Source organism: Mixophyes fleayi, chromosome 1 (assembly GCF_038048845.1).
Source record: "Mixophyes fleayi isolate aMixFle1 chromosome 1, aMixFle1.hap1, whole genome shotgun sequence".
NCBI classification, from domain to species: domain Eukaryota; kingdom Metazoa; phylum Chordata; class Amphibia; order Anura; family Limnodynastidae; genus Mixophyes; species Mixophyes fleayi.
This window is the reverse complement of record NC_134402.1, coordinates 392,027,079-392,047,817: the sequence shown is the minus strand read 5'-3', so window position 1 is coordinate 392,047,817 and position 20,739 is coordinate 392,027,079.

Here is a 20,739-nt window from a genome sequence, read left to right as displayed (position 1 = left end):
CCTGTCACAGGGGTACCGTGGCCAGGAAAAAAAATTTTACTTACCAATCCTGCGGTGCCCGGGACCCAGCAGCCTCCTCCATCCTCGCTTCTCACTGAATGTCGGGCATGACGTCATCACGCTCGACATATTCCATGAGAAGCGTCAGGAGAGAGGAGAATGCTGGGTCCTGGGCGCCTCCGGATTGGTAAGAAGACAGAAGAAAATACAGAAGAAATAGAAGAAAGAAGGCCAAGTATAGCAAGTAAAGAAAGGGAGGGGAAATTGTGATAGGAAATGGTGCATTATTTTGCATAAAGAAAGAATATATTCCACAACATTGTATATCTCTATCTTTGGATAGTAATTTGAGAATTATCATTAATATTTTTATTGCAAGTTTGATATGGTTCTTTTGGAAAGGTTTGTAAATTATGGATAACTTGAAGATACCTAAATGTAATTTACAGGATTTACAACCCCCATAGGTTGGATTCACTTGCTCAGAAAACTATAATTAATTGTCATAATTATAGGCACATTTATAATTTGAATCATTAAATTAGTTGATTGCACTTTCCAGTGGTAAACAAATTGTGTCTCTACAGCTACTATTGAATTTTATTGCAAGCTTTGGCTGTCTTTATTTAGTTGTGTAAAATTTCCAAAAAGTAGACATGACTTTGCTTTGCTTTACATGTGAAATATATATTGTAGTAAAGATATTTGTCATCAAAATATACATTTCTTTCAATCTGAGATTAAGTACAGCATTAAATACATTAGAGACGTTCACTGACCCCCTGTGTTCTGGATTTGGTTTTGGTTTTGGATCTGGATTAACTTTGGTTTTGGCTTTGGCAAAACCGCCCTTGCGTGTTTTGGTTTTTGGTTTTGGATCCCTTTGTTTTTCCGAAAACCCTATGTTTTTGCTAAAATCCCATATTTTTGCTTTGTTTTCCCCCTACATTATTATTAACCTCAATAACACTAATTTCAAGTTATTTGCAGTCAATCTTGACCTCACAGGTCACAATACTATTTTCATACACTTTCATACAAAGACTGCAGATTTAGAAGACCAAGTCTGCCAGCCCTAGTATTTGTATTTTAACAATGACAATTAGCAATGGAGCCATGGAGCTCTTCTCTTTGTATGTTACCTATATAAAACAGTACAATGTGACTGCAGATTTAGAAGACCAAGACTGCCAGACCTATTATTTCTATTTCAGCAATGACAATTAGCAATGGAGCAATGGAGCTCTCCTGAATGTCACTGGAGACTTTGAAGAACACTGCTACACATCCTCTTTCTTTCCTACCTATGATGCTGCCCAACTGCACTAGAGACTGACAAAAACTGTGCTACCCCTTCTGTGTCCCTCTGTGAAATGGCGCTGGATCGCCGTGAAGGGCAGTATTTATAGAATCCAAAGCTCGCAAGATCTGAGATTCGACGACGTAACAATGATGTTTTGCCTTGTTTTCAATTCCGAGGGTGCGCGAAAGTACCGAGCTCGACTCGGTACTCGGATCTGCTAAGTTTGGGTGTGTTTGGTTCTCAGGAAACCGAGTCTGAGCATCTCTAAAATACATGTACCATAGATGGTGGGTGATGTCACAAGCTGAGGGTATTGACCCAATGTGTGGCTAAAGGTTGGCACTAGCTTTCCTGAAGCATGGATTTTAATGAATGCCTGCAAGTAGATGATGGACACTTGAGTCTTTGAGTCTTATCCTCCTTTGAGGATTACCAGATATAAACAAGGCAGCAGCAGGCCTTCAATGAAGGTCATTACAACAGGAATTGTGTATGCCAATGAATGATTTGCAGATATGAGCAATCTCTAACACTCTTTCCAGGGATCAGCCTTTTCTGAAAGCAGCAGGCCTTCAATGATTGAGAAAGGTGGACCTTCCCTGGAAATTTAAAATATGCCCCCAAAAGTAAAGAATCCAATCTTCATTTCTTTTCACTAGCTGAGAAGGGTATCTTGGGCCTACTCAAGCCATGAATTGGGAAGTCATTGCCTGAAATGTTGCACTGACCAAGAAAGTAAAATACTAAACAAGGTTAAGGAGCCTGAACAAGGCATAAGACCTTCTCAGGTTCTCATCAGTTACTGCATATAAGTCCTACATTACCCGACTGTTTATCAAGTATAAGTTCCAGGTTGTTAACAGACAATTATTCAAAAATATTGACATGCCTTCTGAAATCTCTCATGGTGTGGATAATATGATAATGTACTGCGGCATGTCTTTTATTCTCTTATACTCTTTAATCAAGCTCCCTCGGAAGAAACGTCATGGGCAGGGTCCTATCTACTCTATGTCTCGTGTCTGCCCAACTCATATGACCTTGAAGTAATGTCTTAAGTTGGATCTTCTGCGGTTTGTTCACTCACATGTATGGTATTCATACTTGAATATATGCTGACTGTATTGCTAGCTCACGACTATCCATGTGTGTGTTATAATGCTTAATTGTATTCATGTATCTGTTATTATATTTGCTATATTCATGTATGCCCTAACTGTAAGATGTTTATCATATCTGTAAAATGAATGTCCAGCTTTATGAAATATGTGGCACCCTGTAAATAAACAATGATGATGAAATCCTTCAATAACCTCAACCTTTCATACTTCTCAATCCTCATCTTGAAATACTCTCCATCACACCAACTTAGTTTATACCTTGACCTGGTACTTGTTGCCTCTCTAATCCCACTCTCGCCTAGAAGATGTTTTCCATGCCGATACCCACCTCTCCTTCAGCCTTCACATCTTTAAGCTCTCTTTGTAAACCAATCTCTTTACAAGAGTTTTCTGCCATCTATTCTATTTACAACTGTCCCAAACTCCACTCTGAACCACTCTTGTTTCTTTATTCTCAGCTCTGCCCTTTTCCTAATAGATTGTTAGCACTCTTGCAAGCAGGACCTTCCCTACCCTTTGATTTTAAATCAGCACTTACCTACCTTGTTTGCCCCTTTTTATGCATGTACATATATTGTCTGGGGTTGTGGATAACTGGCACCTTACAAATCAAAGATAACAAGAATAATAACGCGGATTCATTGTTTTCTTGAACACATTTGCAGAGCTGGCGTTAAAACAATAGATTGTCAAAGTGAGTTTGGTGAATTTTTGGCTTTTTGAAATTATTTCTAAATAATCTGGTTAAATTCAATGTAATGACAGGACACAATTTAGTATTGTATATAGGTTTCTTATCCCCCTTTCCTCTGCTAGAGTGTGTGTACCATTCTTTAGGTGTTCTGGCTGCGAATGGACTCTTTACTCCATGTATTCAATGTCACATAGTGCCTCTGCCTTGGTCTAAGTACTGTAGACACTCCGTGGGGTTTAGCAACACCAGAGAGAGACCAGGGAACCCTGCGTTCCCCTAACCTGACCACAGGCACACCCAAAGGACATTTTACTACAACAGGCTGTTCTTTAGAAGCCTCACTAACACATTTATTAGTGAGGAGTAGCGTTTTGTAGATTTGTTTATATCAAGAATATATCTCATTGATCAACAATGGTTAAGGGTATCTTAAGAACAATACAAACTAATTTTCAATACACAATTTACACAGACCTCACTAGTTTTAAACCACCTTTATACCTTCTAATGACTATCTTGTAATATCTCTCTAAACATGATAACTATCACTAGTAACATACACTAAACTTTATCACAGTTACTTTAACTTCACTAACACATACCACACAAAAGCAAAGTTATACTTACCTTGTATATATGGTTTGTCAGATCTGCCAGGGCTTCTAATTCTTCCAAGCCACTGTATTCTATACCACTATGTTTGAAACCGTCCTGTTAGGTGTCAAGGATTCTCCGCTGTGATTCTTTCATTTGTATTAGGGGCACCTCCATTCTTTCTCAAACAGGCCACATGGATGTTGATTATACCTTGTGTTGAAACTCTGATATTCGTGCAAAAAGGAGATTCACTCTGGATCGGAAATTACACCTGCTCGGCCATGTGTACAGCTGGGATACAGAGTAAAGTGTTGTTTGACTGTTACAATTATCTGGAACGCTTGTTGATTGTACAGACAGCAAATGCAGAGTTGAACTCACTTAGCTCCCCCTATAAAATACTAAAATAAATATAATGACTTCAGATCTTTCTTAATAGATACTATGAACCCTTCAGTACAGAAACTCTATTTTTTTTATAATACTATTAGAATATTTATTTATAAAGTTCGAGAGTTACTTGCATTTAACAAGCTGGAAAAAACTAATTTTCAAATGCAAAGATGTATGCTGTTGCATGATCAGCAACTCCCCAAATAGTAGCAATTTAGGACACTGTACTAATGGATAAAATAGCAGGAGGGATCATAGTGAGGTGAAATATTGGGCTTCAGAAAAGGAAACAACAGTGTTTATTGTAGCTTTTCATCTGAACATAAATCAGCTTGATAAAACAAGTCATTTGCTAATATGGCAAATTAGTTTTATTATATCACCACAGGAAGCAATACGCTGAGGATCTGATGAAACAACACTACACAGGACCAAACCACCATGGCAACACACACTAAACCTGCCATTAATGCCTCTCAAAAATATAATAGGGCTTTCACTCTGTAATGGATAGAGAAAGTATTCTTTACATGGAACAGAATATTCAGTTTTATGCAAATTCAATCTTAACATATTTTTGCAAACTAAACATTGTGTAATGCAGAATAGTAAAAAGTTCATTTACACTTACAGTAAGTTGTACTTTTTTAGTTTTGATTCTTTTTTTTTACAGTTTATTGAAACATTTTAAGCAAATTTTATAAACAAATGTTTTTTTTAAAAAATAAAATAAAATATTTAAGGTAGAGGGATAAGTATGCGGAAGAGGGTTTGGGAGCGCATGGAAAGAGACATGAGTAGAGAAGGGAATAGAGAGGGAATGAAGGGGTAAAACAAAGGGTGGGCATAAGGTGTCTAGGGTAAGGACCAAGGAGAGAGTTTGGAAGAGTGACACCAGATATGGTTAGGTAGATTCCAGAAGAAGGTTTTGTTACTTTTCAAATCATTTGTCACCAAAATGCATTGGAGAGTTTTTTGAAAGAAGAATGAAGATTAGAGTCCACTCATTTGAATAACTAAAATCAATGCTTAGAAAAATCCCAGTCCTACACTGTTTTAAAGCACTTGAATTGCCTCATCATGTATACTAGTAAAAATACTTAGCATTTTGCAAAGATAATTTACAATGGTGCAAAACATACAATCATCATCATTTATTTATATAGCGCTACTGATTCCGCAGAGCTGTACAGAGAACTCATTCACATCAGTCCCTGCCCCATTGGAGCTTACAGTCTAAATTCCCTAACACACACACACACACACAGACAGACAGAGAGAGAGAGAGAGAGAGAGAGACACTAGGGTCAATTTTTGCTAGCAGCCAGTTAACCTACCAGTATGTTTTTGGACTGTGGGAGGAAACCAGAGCACCTGGAGGAAACCCAGGCAAACACAGGGAGAACATACAAACTCCACACAGATAAGGTCATGGTTGGGAATTGAACTTATGACCCCAGCGCTGTGAGGCAGAAGTGCTAACCACTAAGCTACCGTGCTGCCCTATACAATGTCATGTCATCTGTTGTTACACAATAATGCCCGACATATTTAGTAGGTTACACAGATTTTGCATGTTCCTTGCTGAAAAAGGGATCATCAGTATTGTTTATTTGTAAGGAGCCACAAATTCCACAGCGCTGGACAGTCAGCATACAAATCACATAAATACAAATTAAACATAATAAAAAACATAGAAGTAAAAATTATAAGTACAAATCACACAAGTTCAATTACCAGTAGCAAATATACAAGTATAGATTCCATAAGTAAGCATTAAATATTAAAACATAACACTGACACAAATACAAGTTAAACATAAAAACTTCATAAGTGTTTATGTTGAGAAAAGATGTCATTGCGTTAGGGTGCACATATTAAATTGTAACTTATAATTTTAAAGATTCAGTTCCATTGTTTAATAAGTGATTCAACAAAATATAAAATAGATAGAAAAAATAATAAGTGAATAGAAAAAAAATATTTTTAAGTGTTTTAAAATTAGTGGTAGTATGTGAGATTCTTACATTTTCTTATGCCTGGTATTAATCTGCAAATTAGGTAATTAGTATCTACTATTGCTTACTGAAACATACCTTATATTTAATTGATGAAAAAGATCATCATTGAAATCTTAATGGTACATGCTCAAAAGGTTTCAATTAATTGGCAAAGTACATAAGATGTATTAATACATAGTCCTATTGTTCATTTATATTCTCCTATCTGAGTATCCACTACAACTGTATGTGTTCAGTGTCTCTAGGCAATGTATAAGTTATCTACAGTGCATGACAATGCAGCCATATCCATGCACGTTTTTACATGGCTCTGCAAATAGTGTCTTGATTTTCAATTACCTCTGAACTATTGTTAGATTCGAGTCCTCTCTGCCACTTGGTTTCTAGTCTTTAAGGTGAGATACCCTGCACATTTATTATAGACAAAGTCTTAAACTACTTAATCAAATACTGTGCTTATTTGTACACTCCATAAACTTCATACCACAGATTCATTCTTCCGCGCACAACCTCTCCTCATGTACAACCAAATCTCTTACCACTAATAAATAAAGACACCGACAACTTCAGCTTTGGCTTAAAAAAGGTCACAGTTTATTAAATGAATAAACCTGGTGGGGCGAGAGCACTTGCTTTCAGCTAACTAAATAAAAGCTAAACCAAACAGTGTATGGCCCGCCGGCCTACCACTGATACCGGGACCTAGTCCCTTACGATTGGCCGGTGCTAAATCTGGCGTAATAGTGACCACATCACTTCAGGGCTCACGAATGAATTGCCGTACAATGCAGAACACAGGGTCCCCGTACCGGGTAACCACGAACCAAGATGCTTCGAAGTATGTGGTGGCATTAGCCAATCAGCGATAGCACCGTACGCCCTAGTTTCCAACTGCAAGGGCTCTCCTGCCAAGCTGATGACCTTAAAGGGCAGCCAGCCCACCACCAAGTGACCTAATGACCTCAACCAAAGACAACCTAATCTGCTCTATAAACAAATCGTTCCCTACAACCGACAGATGTACCCCGTCTTGCCTACATAGATGAACTTTTGCAGCTGTGATCAGGGGATGAGGAATAACAACCCCCCCCCCCAGGGACTGCAACGTCTTGCTCGCTATTCTATTGGCTTTTGAAAGCAGCGTTTTCATAATGGCCATTGATATGGGGGACCTCCACCTAATCCTAGATATAATATTAGACCAGCATATGCGCACTTGCGGCCAGTAAGCCTGAATAGCACGCAGATCTTCTCTTATTGCTATAAAAAGATCAAGGGACTTCCCCTTACCCAAATCGTTACCCCCTAAATGCAACACTAAAATGTCTGGTTTTCCTTCACTACACTCCAATTTCTTCAATAAAGGAATAAGGGCACTCCACTGCATACCCCTATAACCAAACCATTTAATTTGAAACGAATCAGGTATCTCTGAACCTCTTACCTCCCTATCGTGCCTGGATGCCCAGTACACGTAGGAATGACCTACCAACCATATCTGTCTCTCTCGATCCGATGCACCTGTAAATAAAATTTGCATTAATACCAGATCGCTCACCACGATCTTCCGGCTCCATTAACCACCACTCAAAACTCCTTTACCTGCCACCTTTACTGATCCTCTGAGATAAACCTCTTACCATCCGCTTACCAGTCCAACCACAGCTCCATATCAACCGTAACCTCATATCATATGCAAGAACATTCTTACATGAAAACAGCGACAAACCTTAGAATAATATTAGAAGCCTACAATAACAGTAAAGTGATAAGGGGTTTAAACGTTGACCCAGGTGGAGGTAAACACCCAACCATTCATGGAGGCGCACCACTAATCAGGCCTTGATCCAGAAAGGATGAGAAAAATCCCTCCACGCACCCGCTAAAAGCGATGAGCAGCGGAGCCCTGGGCTAACATACAACGAAGGGCCTGCTAGCCTAGCTCAGGTCTAATATATTTCTTATAAGCATCAGACTTCCATCTACCTATAGACTTAATTGCAGATATAGACGCTCCTCTCCCAGCTGCTGCAGTAGCTGCCCCAATCCGAAATGAGTGGGTACCATACAGCTCTGGGTTCAAACTAACATGCTTCAGCATAGCTTTAAGTACTGCATTGAACTGAAACTTAGTCAATGGAGCCCCATCCGTATGTATCAACCATGGCTCAGATCCACTGGGTCGGACCCCCTCCAACTTAGAGCATAACATAACCGCACAGATACTCTGGTCCTCGTGAGCTTTAATCGACATTGTCACGGGCACTAGGAGTCTTTACCCAGGGATCACCAGGTGATGGACTTACCAGAGCAATATAGGTGGTAATATGGTACTCTGGTAGCGGGGTGATCACAGAACAGGAGACAGCAGATGGTAGAGAATGCTCAAAGAAAGTCTATGACTAGCAGCACTGGTAATATATAGGTAATAGTACAGGAGGAACTGAATGGACAAAGGAAACGTGAGGGTAGTCAGTGGTCTGCGGATAGCAAGTTGTACCACTGCTATAGTGAGGAGGAATGTCCAGACATAACGAGGAGGTGATGAGAGTCAGCGGTCTGCGTTAAGCAAGTTGTACCGCTGTCTAGGTGAAGGAATGGAATCCTAGGTGGAGGTATCCGGAGAGTCAGTGGTCTGCGTTAGCAAGTTGTACCACTGCTATGTGAAAGGATACTGGAAACAGGTGACACAGGGAACAGGAATCAGTGGTCTGCCTCTAGCAAGTTGTACCACTGAAATATATGTGAGCAGGAGCACGGGGAGATAAATGTTATACAGAGTATACACGGGCACACTGAACTTGATCCCACGATGATATGCACAAAGTATCAATAACTGAGCAGCACTGCACAAACATACAAAGTCACAGGAACTATCCAGACTACCAGGTAACACAGTCAAATGATGGCAATAGTCTCAGTGGATAGGCAACTCCAGAGAAGAATAACTCAGTCCAGCAAGGTATGCAATACACGAGCACAGTCAATGATAAGTATGCATACCGTGGTTCAGAAGAGCAGGCTGTCAGAAAGGAGTGCAGGGATACCTGAGCGGCAGGAGGCCGGCAGGATGCGAAGTCCCAGGGAAATGAAAGCGGAATCCAAGTAGGTGCAGCGCACAGGTAGGTAGACCAGCAACGATGGAAACAATACTCAGGAAGCAGTAGTATATAGGACTGTACGCCTGGAGATCACTGAATAGTAGAAGTGGTATGGCAGAGAAGACAGCAGCGGAGCGTTGATCCAATGCAGACAGGCGAGTTGACACAGGCAGGAACACTGTAGAAGCACGGAGAGCGGATCCGCTGGCTGCAGACACGAGGAGTACTGGAGAGTAGCGATAAGCAGGACACTGCAGATACATGGAGGTAGCGGATAGGAATCAGCAGGTGCAGTCACGATGAAACACGAGAGAGTTGAAGTGAGCTGGTAACTGTAGTGCACGGAGGCAGCGGATAGGAACCAGCTGATGCAGTCTCGATGAAACACAGGAGAGTTGAAGTGAGCTGATAACTGTAGTGCACGGAGGCAGGGGATAGGAATCAGCTGGAGTAGACATGATGAAACACAGGAGAGTTGAAGTGAGCTGATAACTGTAGTGCACGGAGGCAGCGGATAGGAATCCACTGGTGCAGTCTCGATGAAACACAGGAGAGTTGAAGTGAGTTGTTAACTGTAGTGCACGGAGGCAGCGGATAGGAATCAGCTGGAGTAGACACGATGAAACACAGGAGAATAGAAGTGGTCTGGAAACCACAGGAGAGTTGAAGTGGTCTGGAAACCACAAGGGAGTTGAAGTGGTCTGGGAACCACAGGAATCAGCTGGGCTGAATACACGAGGAAACACAGGAACACCTTCAGAGGCTCATGGGGAATGAGAATCCAAGATCAGGCAACAAGGTATAGACAGCAGGTGCTTTAAATAGGGAGTGTTGCCTGATCAGCCAATTAACTCAAAGGAACGGATACTGAAGGTTTGAAAGGGCTGCACATGCGCAGACCCTCAGGATGGTGGATGGCCACGGTTCCTAAACATACAGGAAGAAGCACTCACAGTCTGGTGAGTGACAGTACCCCCCCTTTTAAAGGTGGGCACAGAACACCTGGAACCGGGCTTGTCCGGAAATTTGGAATAAAACTTCTTAAGAAGAGCTGGAGCATTGAGATCTTCAGCTTTGATCCATGAACGCTCCTTAGGACCAAAGCCCTTCCAATGAACGAGGAAACGAAGAACTCCTCGCGAAATTTTTGCGTCCAATATGTGCGTAATCTCAAAGTCTTCCTCCTGATGAACTTGAACTGGCTGAGGTGCTGAAGGAGGGACCGAGAACCGGTTGATGATGAGAGGTTTGAGCAAGAATACATGGAAGGCGTTGGAAATACGAAGATTCTTAGGAAGTAGAAGTTTGAAACAAACTGGATTTATCACTTGAATGATCCTATACGGACCAATAAAACGAGGAGCGAATTTCATAGATGGGACCTTCAAACGAATATTTTTGGTGGATAACCAGACACGATCTCCAATTTTCAATGGTGGAATAGCCCGCCTCTTTTTATCTGCAAAAGACTTATATTTGGCAGATGTCTTCTTTAAACAGGTTTTGACCTGGGACCAAATATTTTTGAAGGTCTGACAAACAGTCTCTACAGCAGGAACTTGGGTGGGAGGGAGGGCAGGAAATTCCGGAAAAGACGGATGGTGACCGTAAACCACAAAGAATGGAGTTTTGGAGGATGACTCATGGTACATGTTGTTATGAGCGAATTCAGCCCAAGGAAGCAATTCTACCCAGTTGTCTTGATTGGCTGATGAGAACATCCTTATAAAGGTTTCAAGATCTTGATTGACCCTTTCAGTTTGTCCGTTTGATTGAGGATGGTAGGAAGATGAGAGTGCTAATCGTATGCCCGAGGTCTTACAAAGGGCCCGCCAGAATCTGGAAATGAATTGTACTCCTCTATCTGACACAATCTCAGACGGACATCCATGAATACGAAAGATTTCTTTGACGAAATGCTCAGCCAGAGTAGAAGAGGAAGGCAAACCAGACAAAGGGACGAAATGAGCCATCTTCGAAAATCTGTCCACCACTACCCAAATAGTATTACAGTTTTTACTAGGAGGAAGATCAGTAACAAAGTCCATACTAATATGGGTCCAGGGCTTGGACGGAATGGGTAGTGGTTGAAGCAAACCCGCTGGAGTTCTGCGGGAGGTCTTAAACTGAGAACACAATTCACAAGCGGCTACAAACTCTTTGACATCTCTCCTCATAGAAGGCCACCAGTAACTTCGAGAGAGAATCTCAAAAGTCTTGCGTTCACCAGAGTGTCCAGAAAAATGAGAAGAGTGGAACCACGAAAGGATTTTTCTCCTAAGAGTAGGAGGCACGAGGGTCTTCCCAAATGGTAGCACTTTAGTGGAAGAAGCAGCCAGCGAAATACATTTGGGGTCTAGTATAGAGTGGTTGGAAACCTCTTCAACGTCAGAGGACGTCACAAAGGCTCGGGATAGAGCGTCAGATTTCTTGTTCTTTGCAGCTGGTTTGAAGGTTATGATTAATTCAAAACGAGAAAAGAAAAGAGACCATCTTGCTTGACGAGGATTCAAGCATTGGGCAGACTGTAGATATGACAAGTTCTTATGATCCGTGAAAATTGTCACAGGATGACGAGCTCCCTCCAACAAGTATCTCCACTCCTCTAATGCTACTTTAATAGCCAGCAACTCCTTGTCCCCGATGGTGTAATTCTTCTCCGCAGGCAGAAGACCCCGAGAGTAAAAGGCACAAGGATGGAATTTTTGTTGCTTCGATCTTTGGGAGAGAATGGCTCCTAAGCCAACATTAGAGGCATCTACTTCTAGGAAAAAGGGAAGCGTCACATCAGGATGTCGAAGAATGGGAGCAGAGGAGAAGGACTCTTTAAGAAATTGAAAGGCTTGGAGAGCCTCAGATGACCATTGCTTAGTATTGGCCCCTTTACGAGTCAGGGCCACGATAGGAGATGCAATTGAAGAGAAGTCTTGAATGAAGCGTCTATAGTAATTGGCAAAACCTAAAAAACGCTGAATGGCACGAAGAGTAGTTGGCTGAGGCCAATGTAACACAGCATTCACCTTTTCTGGATCCATTTGCAGGCCAACTCTGGAGACAATATAACCCAAAAATGGAATCTGGGACAACTCGAATGAACATTTTTTCTAGTTTGCAGAACAATTAATTTCTCCGGATTCTGGAAAGAACTTCTGCCACATGTTGGTGATGAGACGGCAGGTCCTGTGAAAAGATCAATATGTCGTCCAGGTGGACAACGACACATACATATAACAAGTCCCGAAAGATCTCATTAATGAAGCCCTGGAAAACAGCGGGGGCATTACACAACCCGAAAGGCATTACTAAATATTCATAATGCCCATCTCTGGTGTTGAAAGCTGTCTTCCATTCGTCACCGGACCGGATTCTAATTAAGTTATAGGCACCACAAAGATCCAACTTGGTAAAGATCCGAGCTCCCTTAATGCGATCAAATAACTCAGTGATCAGAGGAATGGGATACCGATTTTTAATAGTAATGGCGTTAAGTCCACGAAAATCTATGCAGGGGCGTAGTGATCCATCCTTCTTTTTTACAAAGAAGAACCCGGCTCCAGCGGGAGAAATGGAAGGTCGAATGAATCCTTGCTGGAGATTCTCTTGGATGTATTCAGAGGTAGCTTGAGTTTCAGGTAAAGAAAGTGGATACACACGACCCCTAGGAGGAGTCTTGCCAGGTAGAAGATCGATCGGACAATCCCAAGAACGATGAGGAGGGAGACGTTCAGACTGAGTTTTATCAAATACATCGGCAAATGAAGCATACTGAGGAGGAAGTCCCGATGAGGAAGGTGAAATGGAAGATTGCTGTATTTTAAGAGGAATGACTTGGGAGAGACAATGATTATGACATTCAGCTCCCCAAGACGTAACTTGAGGAGTGCGCCAGTCAATCTGGGGAGAATGACATTGAAGCCATGGAAGGCCTAAAACAATCGGACTTGTAGTAACAGGAAGAATTAGAAACAAAATTTCTTCTTGGTGTAGAACACCAATCTGAAGCGTTACTGGAGACGTGCTCTGGGTGATGAGACCATTGATAAGACCTGATCCGTCGATAGCAGTCACAGTAATCGGTGTCTTCAGAGTAATCACTGGTAGGGACCATTGATTCACTAGGGATTTAGAAATGAAATTTCCCGCTGCTCCAGAATCAGTAAGTGCTTGGGACTCAAAGGACTTGGTAGCAAAAGAAATCGTAACATCAAAAGCGCAGACTTTTAATTTCGTAGAACATGGAGAGGACTCCAGGGACCCTAACTTCACCTCTCCAGAACTAGTTAGGGCCTGGCATTTCCCGATTTCTTAGGGCATGATTGGAGCAAATGTGTGGAATGAGCACAATAGATACAAAGTCTATTCTTTACTCTTCGATTCCTCTCCTCAGAAGTTAATTTGGAACGTTCGATCTCCATGGGGATCACAGGAGATAAAGCTGGACGAAGTTGAGGGGTTGAGCGAAGAGGTGCTTTAACTAAAGTTGTTTTTTCAGATTCCCTTTCACGAAACCTCATGTCTACACGATGGCAGAGGGAAATCAGATCTTCTAATGACGTAGGTAGCTCTTGGGTAGTCAGTGCATCTTTAATTTTATCGGAGAGCCCCTGCCAGAAGGCGGCAATTAAGGCTTCAGTGTTCCACTGAAGTTCAGAGGCTAATATCCTAAATTGAATGACGTACTGGCCTACTGTACGAGAACCCTGACGTAAACGGAGAATGCTGGAAGCAGCGGAGATTACACGACCTGGTTCATCGAATACACTTCGGAACATAGAAATAAATTTGGCACTATCCTGTAATACTGGATCGTTCCTCTCCCACAGAGGGGAAGCCCATGCCAGAGCTTGTCCAGAAAACAATGAAATAAGATAGGCCACTCTAGAACGATGAGTAGAGAAATTTTGAGGTTGGAGCTCAAAATGAACTGAGCATTGGTTGAGAAAACCCCTACAAGTTTTGGGGTCTCCATCATACATTGACGGAGTAGGCAGGTGAAGCGTGGAAGCTGTAGACACCTGGGATGGCACTGGGAAAATGGAGGAAAGCACAGGAGCATCAGCATTAGCTGTGATATTCTGCCCAGATGTTCCTTGGGAGGCTAACGCCTGGTAACATTGTAATAACAGCTGTTGGCGAGCATCCTGTTGCTCCATACGGGTGACCAGATGCTGCAGCATCTCTTTAGCTGTGGGTTCCGAATCTGGGTCTGTCATGGCCTGATCTTACTGTCACGGGCACTAGGAGTCTTTACCCAGGGATCACCAGGTGATGGACTTACCAGAGCAATATAGGTGGTAATATGGTACTCTGGTAGCGGGGTGATCATGGAACAGGAGACAGCAGATGGTAGAGAATGCTCGAGGAAAGTCTATGACTAGCAGCACTGGTAATATATAGGTAATAGTACACGAGGAACTGAATGGACAAAGGAAACGTGAGGGTAGTCAGTGGTCTGCGGATAACAAGTTGTACCACTGCTATGTGGAACGATACTGGAAACAGGTGACACAGGGAACAGGAATCAGTGGTCTGCCTCTAGCAAATTGTACCACTGAAATATATGTGAGGAGGAGCACGGGGAGATAAATGTAATACAGAGTATACATGGGCACACTGAACTTGATCCCACGATGATATGCACAAAGTATCAATAACTGAGCAGCACTGCACAAACATACAAAGTCACGGGAACTATCCAGACTACCAGGTAACACAGTCAAATGATGGCAATAGTCTCAGTGGATAGGCAACTCCAGAGAAGAATAACTCAGTCCAGCAAGGTATGCAATACACGAGTACAGTCAATGATAAGTATGCATACTGTGGTTCAGAAGAGCAGGCTGTCAGAAAGGAGTGCAGGGATACCTGAGCGGCAGGAGACCGGCAGGATGCAAAGTCCCAGGGAAGCGGAATCCAAGTAGGTGCAGCGCACAGGTAGGTAGACCAGCAACGATGGAAACAATACTCAGGAAGCAGTAGTATATAGGACTGGACGCCTGGAGATCACTGAAGAGTAGAAGTGGTATGGCAGAGAAGACAGCAGCGGAGCGTTGATCCAATGCAGACAGGCGAGTTGACACAGGCAGGAACACTGTAGAAGCATGGAGAGCGGATCCGCTGGCTGCAGACACGAGGAGTACTGGAGAGTAGCGATAAGCAGGACACTGCAGATACACGGAGGTAGGGGATAGGAATCAGCAGGTGCAGTCACGATGAAACACGAGAGAGTTGAGGTAAACTGGAACTGTAGAACACGGAGACAGCGGATAGGAATCAGCTGGTGCAGTCTCGATGAAACACGGGAGAGTTGAAGTGAGCTGATAACTGTAGTGCACGGAGGCAGCGGATAGGAACCAGCTGGTGCAGTCTCGATGAAACACAGGAGAGTTGAAGTGAGCTGATAACTGTAGTGCACGGAGGCAGGGGATAGGAATCCGCTGGAGTAGACATGATGAAACACAGGAGAGTTGAAGTGAGCTGATAACTGTAGTGCACGGAGGCAGCGGATAGGAATCAGCTGGTGCAGTCTCGATGAAACACAGGAGAGTTGAAGTGAGCTGATAACTGTAGTGCACGGAGGCAGCGGATAGGAATCAGCTGGAGTAGACACGATGAAACACAGGAGAGTAGAAGTGGTCTGGAAACCACAGGAGAGTTGAAGTGGTCTGGAAACCACAAGGGAGTTGAAGTGGTCTGGGAACCACAGGAATCAGCTGGGCTGAATACACGAGGAAACACAGGAACACCTTCAGAGGCTCATGGGGAATGAGACTCCAAGATCAGGCAACAAGGTATAGACAGCAGGTGCTTTAAATAGGGAGTGTTGCCTGATCAGCCAATTAACTCAAAGGAACGGATACTGAAGGTTTGAAAGGGCTGCACATGCGCAGACCCTCAGGATGGTGGTCGGCCACGGTTCCTAAACATACGGGAAGAAGCACTCACAGTCTGGTGAGTGACAGACATCCAATACCCTTTGCTCATTTGATCTGTCTTTGATCTGAGAATCTTACAAGAAAGGACATTATGTGCAAGCAAAACATGCCTAGCCACTAGTGCATTACCGATAACATGTTTAGAGGGGGAAACCAATTCGCTGACTCTGAACGCACCAAAAAAGGCAAGGGAAAATGCAGTACTAAACAACAGAGTTTTTATAATCTGACTTTGTAACACTAGCCAGCACAACTATCAACTGCCTCAATAGACTCGCATCTATAGGCCTACGATGATCCTCGACTGATGGCTGCTCCCTCACCCACCCTCTCATGGCCTTTGATATAAGAAAACCCTTTGTTACGTCATTAAACCCATATAATCGGGCCATAAAGGAGATGCCCGCTAACATGGAGGACATAGCCGCCTTAGATAAACCCTCCTTGAAACGTTCCCAAATAAAAGCGTCCATATTCTCTTTCTGACCTCCATCCTGTTGACCCTTTGATTCCAGAAATCTACACCACTGTTGCCAGGCTGCATGATACACTCTCCTGGTAGAAGGGGCCAACGATCTTACAGCTAGATCTTGCAAGCCTGTTCGACAATCTGCCAGATAGATGGGGGACACGGGGAGCCAGTGAGCTTAGCCTGGTGAGCCAAAGTTCTAAACCTTGCCCATTGAAAGCGCGATAAGGCATCTGTTATGTTATTGTCTACGCCTGGAACATGCCTAGCGCTAAAAGTGATGTCCTTGTCCAGGCAACGCAGTACCAAATGTCTTAGTAAGGCTATAGCAGGAGGAGATGAAGAACTCTGCTTATTGATGCATTGCACCACCCCCAGGTTATCACACCAGAAAAGGACTCGTTGACCTACCAGCCTATCATACCACAATTCCACCGCAACCACAATAGGAAAGAGTTCCAAAACCAGCAGGTTCTGAACTAACCCTCTAAGCCGCCATAAATCAGGCCACAATGCAGCACACCACTCGCCATCAAAGTAGGCTCCGAAGCCTGTCGAGCCCGCTGCATCGGTGTGCAGATTCAGCTGCTCATTAGAAGCGATGGGACTGGGCCAAATACGAATCCCGTTAAATTTAACGAGAAATGACAACCAAACGCGCAAATCCTCCCTAATTTCCTGCGACATTGTTACCCAATGATTGCCATTTGCAGCTTCCTGCAGAAAACCTTGCCCATAGGTATTATTCTGCACGCAAAGTTAAGAGACCCCAAGAGAGACTGTATGCTCCGCAACTTCAGGGACCTAGACCGCATGGCCATTTGAATTAAAGTCGTCAGCTTGGTAACTTTTTCCAATGGCAACCGACAACATCCCTTAACAGTGTCAATCTCTATGCCTAGAAACAACAGGCAGGTCATAGGTCCCTCAGTCTTGTCCTGAGCTACTGGAACCCCTAAAACTGAAAACAAATACTGCGCATCACGCAATATGCTGAAGCAAACTGGGGAATTGGCCGGCCCCATGAAAAGGAAGTCGTCCAGGTAGTGAGCAATACCCGGATGACCAGATCCCGCCTGCACACACCAGTGAAGGTAGGAACTAAATTTTTCGAAATAAGCACAGGAAATGGAACACCCCATCGGGAGGCATAAGTCAAGATATATACCATCCGGAAGCCTAAAGCCCATATAACGGAAAGACTCATGGATGCAGGGGTAACAACCTAAAAGCCGATTCTATGTCTAGCTTTGCTAACAACGCCCCTTCCCCAAATGATCTAACCAACGCCAATGCCTCCTCAAACGACTGATACATCACTGAACTATCTTCCGGGTCAATAGCGTCATTAACTGAACCTCCCTGGGGGTGCGACAGGTGTTGTATCAATCGATACTTCCCCGCTTGCTTCTTTGGGACTACGCCTACTCGTGATAACACTAAATCCGCTAATGGAGACATTTCAAATGGACCTGCCATGCGACCTAAAGCCACTTCTTTTTGAACCTTCTCTAACAAAATCTCGGGAAAAATATAGGCAGACCTCAAATTCTTTGTAGCCTGAGCGCACACAGCACCCTTGATAGGTAAACTAAAACCATAACTAAATCCTCTAAATAAAAATTCTGCTAACTGTTGGTCAGGGTGAAGGCGTAACCATCTGGTCAAAGCTTGCACATTCACTGGTGAACGTGCTTTACTGCTTAGCACCTGATGCCTGCCCTCCTCTGCCTGCCCCTTCTCTAATTCTTGTGCAATCCCGTGCCGGGTGAGTCCCTCTGCATAGGGTGCAAATGTGTTTGTATTTACAAGCGACTCCCCTTGTACATGTACCGCTATTGAAAGCGAAGCATTTATTGCGAGCGGGAAAGGAGGCCCCCTTCCTCCCCGGCCCTGGAAACCTGGGTACAGCGTTACTTCTCAACTCTGAGACTGAACGTCTAACCATATCCATCCATGTTTCAACATCCTTGGTACCAAACGGGATGTCTCAAAAATGAGAATTTAATTTGCTAGACAATATTAATGAAATGAGACAAAAGAGGTGGATAGGGCATATTTTTAGGGGCAAAGAGGGGTGCACAGCCTTGTCCAGTCTACAATTTATTTATTTATTAGTGGCTCTGCACTGGCAGAGATTAGTTCTTACTTTTATTGGGATGCATCTTGTGCTTCACAGTTGCACCTTTGCAAAGAAGCATATTTCTAAGTACAACATGCCCAATGTGAAGCAAAAGTGTCACATGTAATAATGACATGATGTTACCATGAGGGCACTGGTCTAAAGATGTCAGAGGATCTCAGTCATCTGTAATGGAATGTAAAGGTCATGGGTTGGCTGGGTTGTGGGGTAGCGGGGAATTTGCCCTGCTGTGTCGGTCCCATAGTGGGCTACCTGGGGCTCGGTCACTGAGCTACCTGCATTTTCTATTCCTTTAAAATATTTCTATTAGGCTACCGAGCCGAATCCTCTCCCCTGGGCTAAAATTTGCGAGCCAGCCTCTGGTAAAGGTAATACTTTACTTTCTGCCAGAGGTGGAATGTCAGCTTAATGCAGAAAAATGTATTTTACTTTCATGGTTGAAAATCTGAAAATGTCAATTTGGGAGTTAAGTGGTCCATTAGGCATGCCCTCGCCCCTACAAATAAAGAAAAATCAACCTAAAGTAAAATATGAAATGTTGCACCTTCAATTCATAGCAAGGAGTTAAACAGAGTTGGAGGTAAGTCTATTTGTGCCACATATAAATGGGACTTCCATAACAATTTCAAACTCCATATGAGTATAAATTGTATTTTGAGTTGAGTGTATCTTATACTTGCACCCACTTGTGCTTGGAGAGCCTGGTCAGGGACAATCATGTGTAATTTCAGTACAGTACTTACTTCTCCACGCCTCTTAAAGATATGTCTGATTTTGGCTTACACGTACCTCTAAGGAGCAATAATTTTGCACATCCCTTTGGACTGGTGGACTATTCAGAGTTGATAATTATGAAAGCTAAAGTAAAGTAAATTTAATTAAAATTAATTAACTCAAAATACAGTCTCAGCTTATAGACGCATTTTTGCGACAATTTTAGATTTAGCTCTTAACCCTTGTATGTTTTTCTTTTCTTTTCTTTTTTTTAGGAAGCACAAATAGCAGACACAGGAATGTACAAACTAAGCAGAAAGTTTGGCAGTAAATGAAACTATCTGTACTCAACCCAAGTTTCCTTATTGGCTATGACCTTACACTTTCGCTCAATAGCATTTCAGTCAGTACTTACTGCAGCGAAGTAGAAGGAGCAATACAGTCAGCAGTTATTAAATAGAACTTTATATTTAGAGCTGTCTTTAAATAAAGAATAAAATAACATAAGCAGCTTTCCTTATTTGGAAAACAGATATTTTCAAAAAAATGGGGAAATAATGATTTTTCCCCCCCAAAATCAACAAAATCTGAGAGTGGGTTGATCTGCATAACAATGTGGGTTCTGCTGTGGTGTTATTTCATTTTATTAAACAGGGATATAACAAACAGTAATGAATATAGCTTTATATTGCTAGTTTACTATGATCAAATAATCAGATAAATTGGCAAAAATTGAACAAGAGGGTTTGCATTTACTTGCATGTCATCGTACAGGTCTCAAATTTGTGAGTTTCAAAGATTCAGCACATGATGTAACAAACTGCCTAATGAATCTTCCAATGTTTAAGTCTGATTGAAGGAGACAGATATAAGGATCTTGTTACCTTTATTGTAATTTAACCGCATACATAAAACAAATATTATGGTGTCTAAGTGTCAGTCATATCTACTTCTATTAAATTAATGCTAGCATTTATGCTTTAGATTATCATAAAGATATTGCTATGGTAACATGCCTTTCTTTCGCTTTACACTAATTGCTATAACACAACTATCAACGACATTCTTTGAATCTCTAATGAGTATTTGAAAAGAAAGTGCATCTTTATGTGTCCCTGAACAGATGAATATCAGGCTGGGAGATACATGTAAATAGCTCCTAGATTATGACACACGGAAGCTAAATTGCCACAAAATTTAAATTCTCCACATACAAAATAATATGGAACATCAAGTTTTTTCTATATT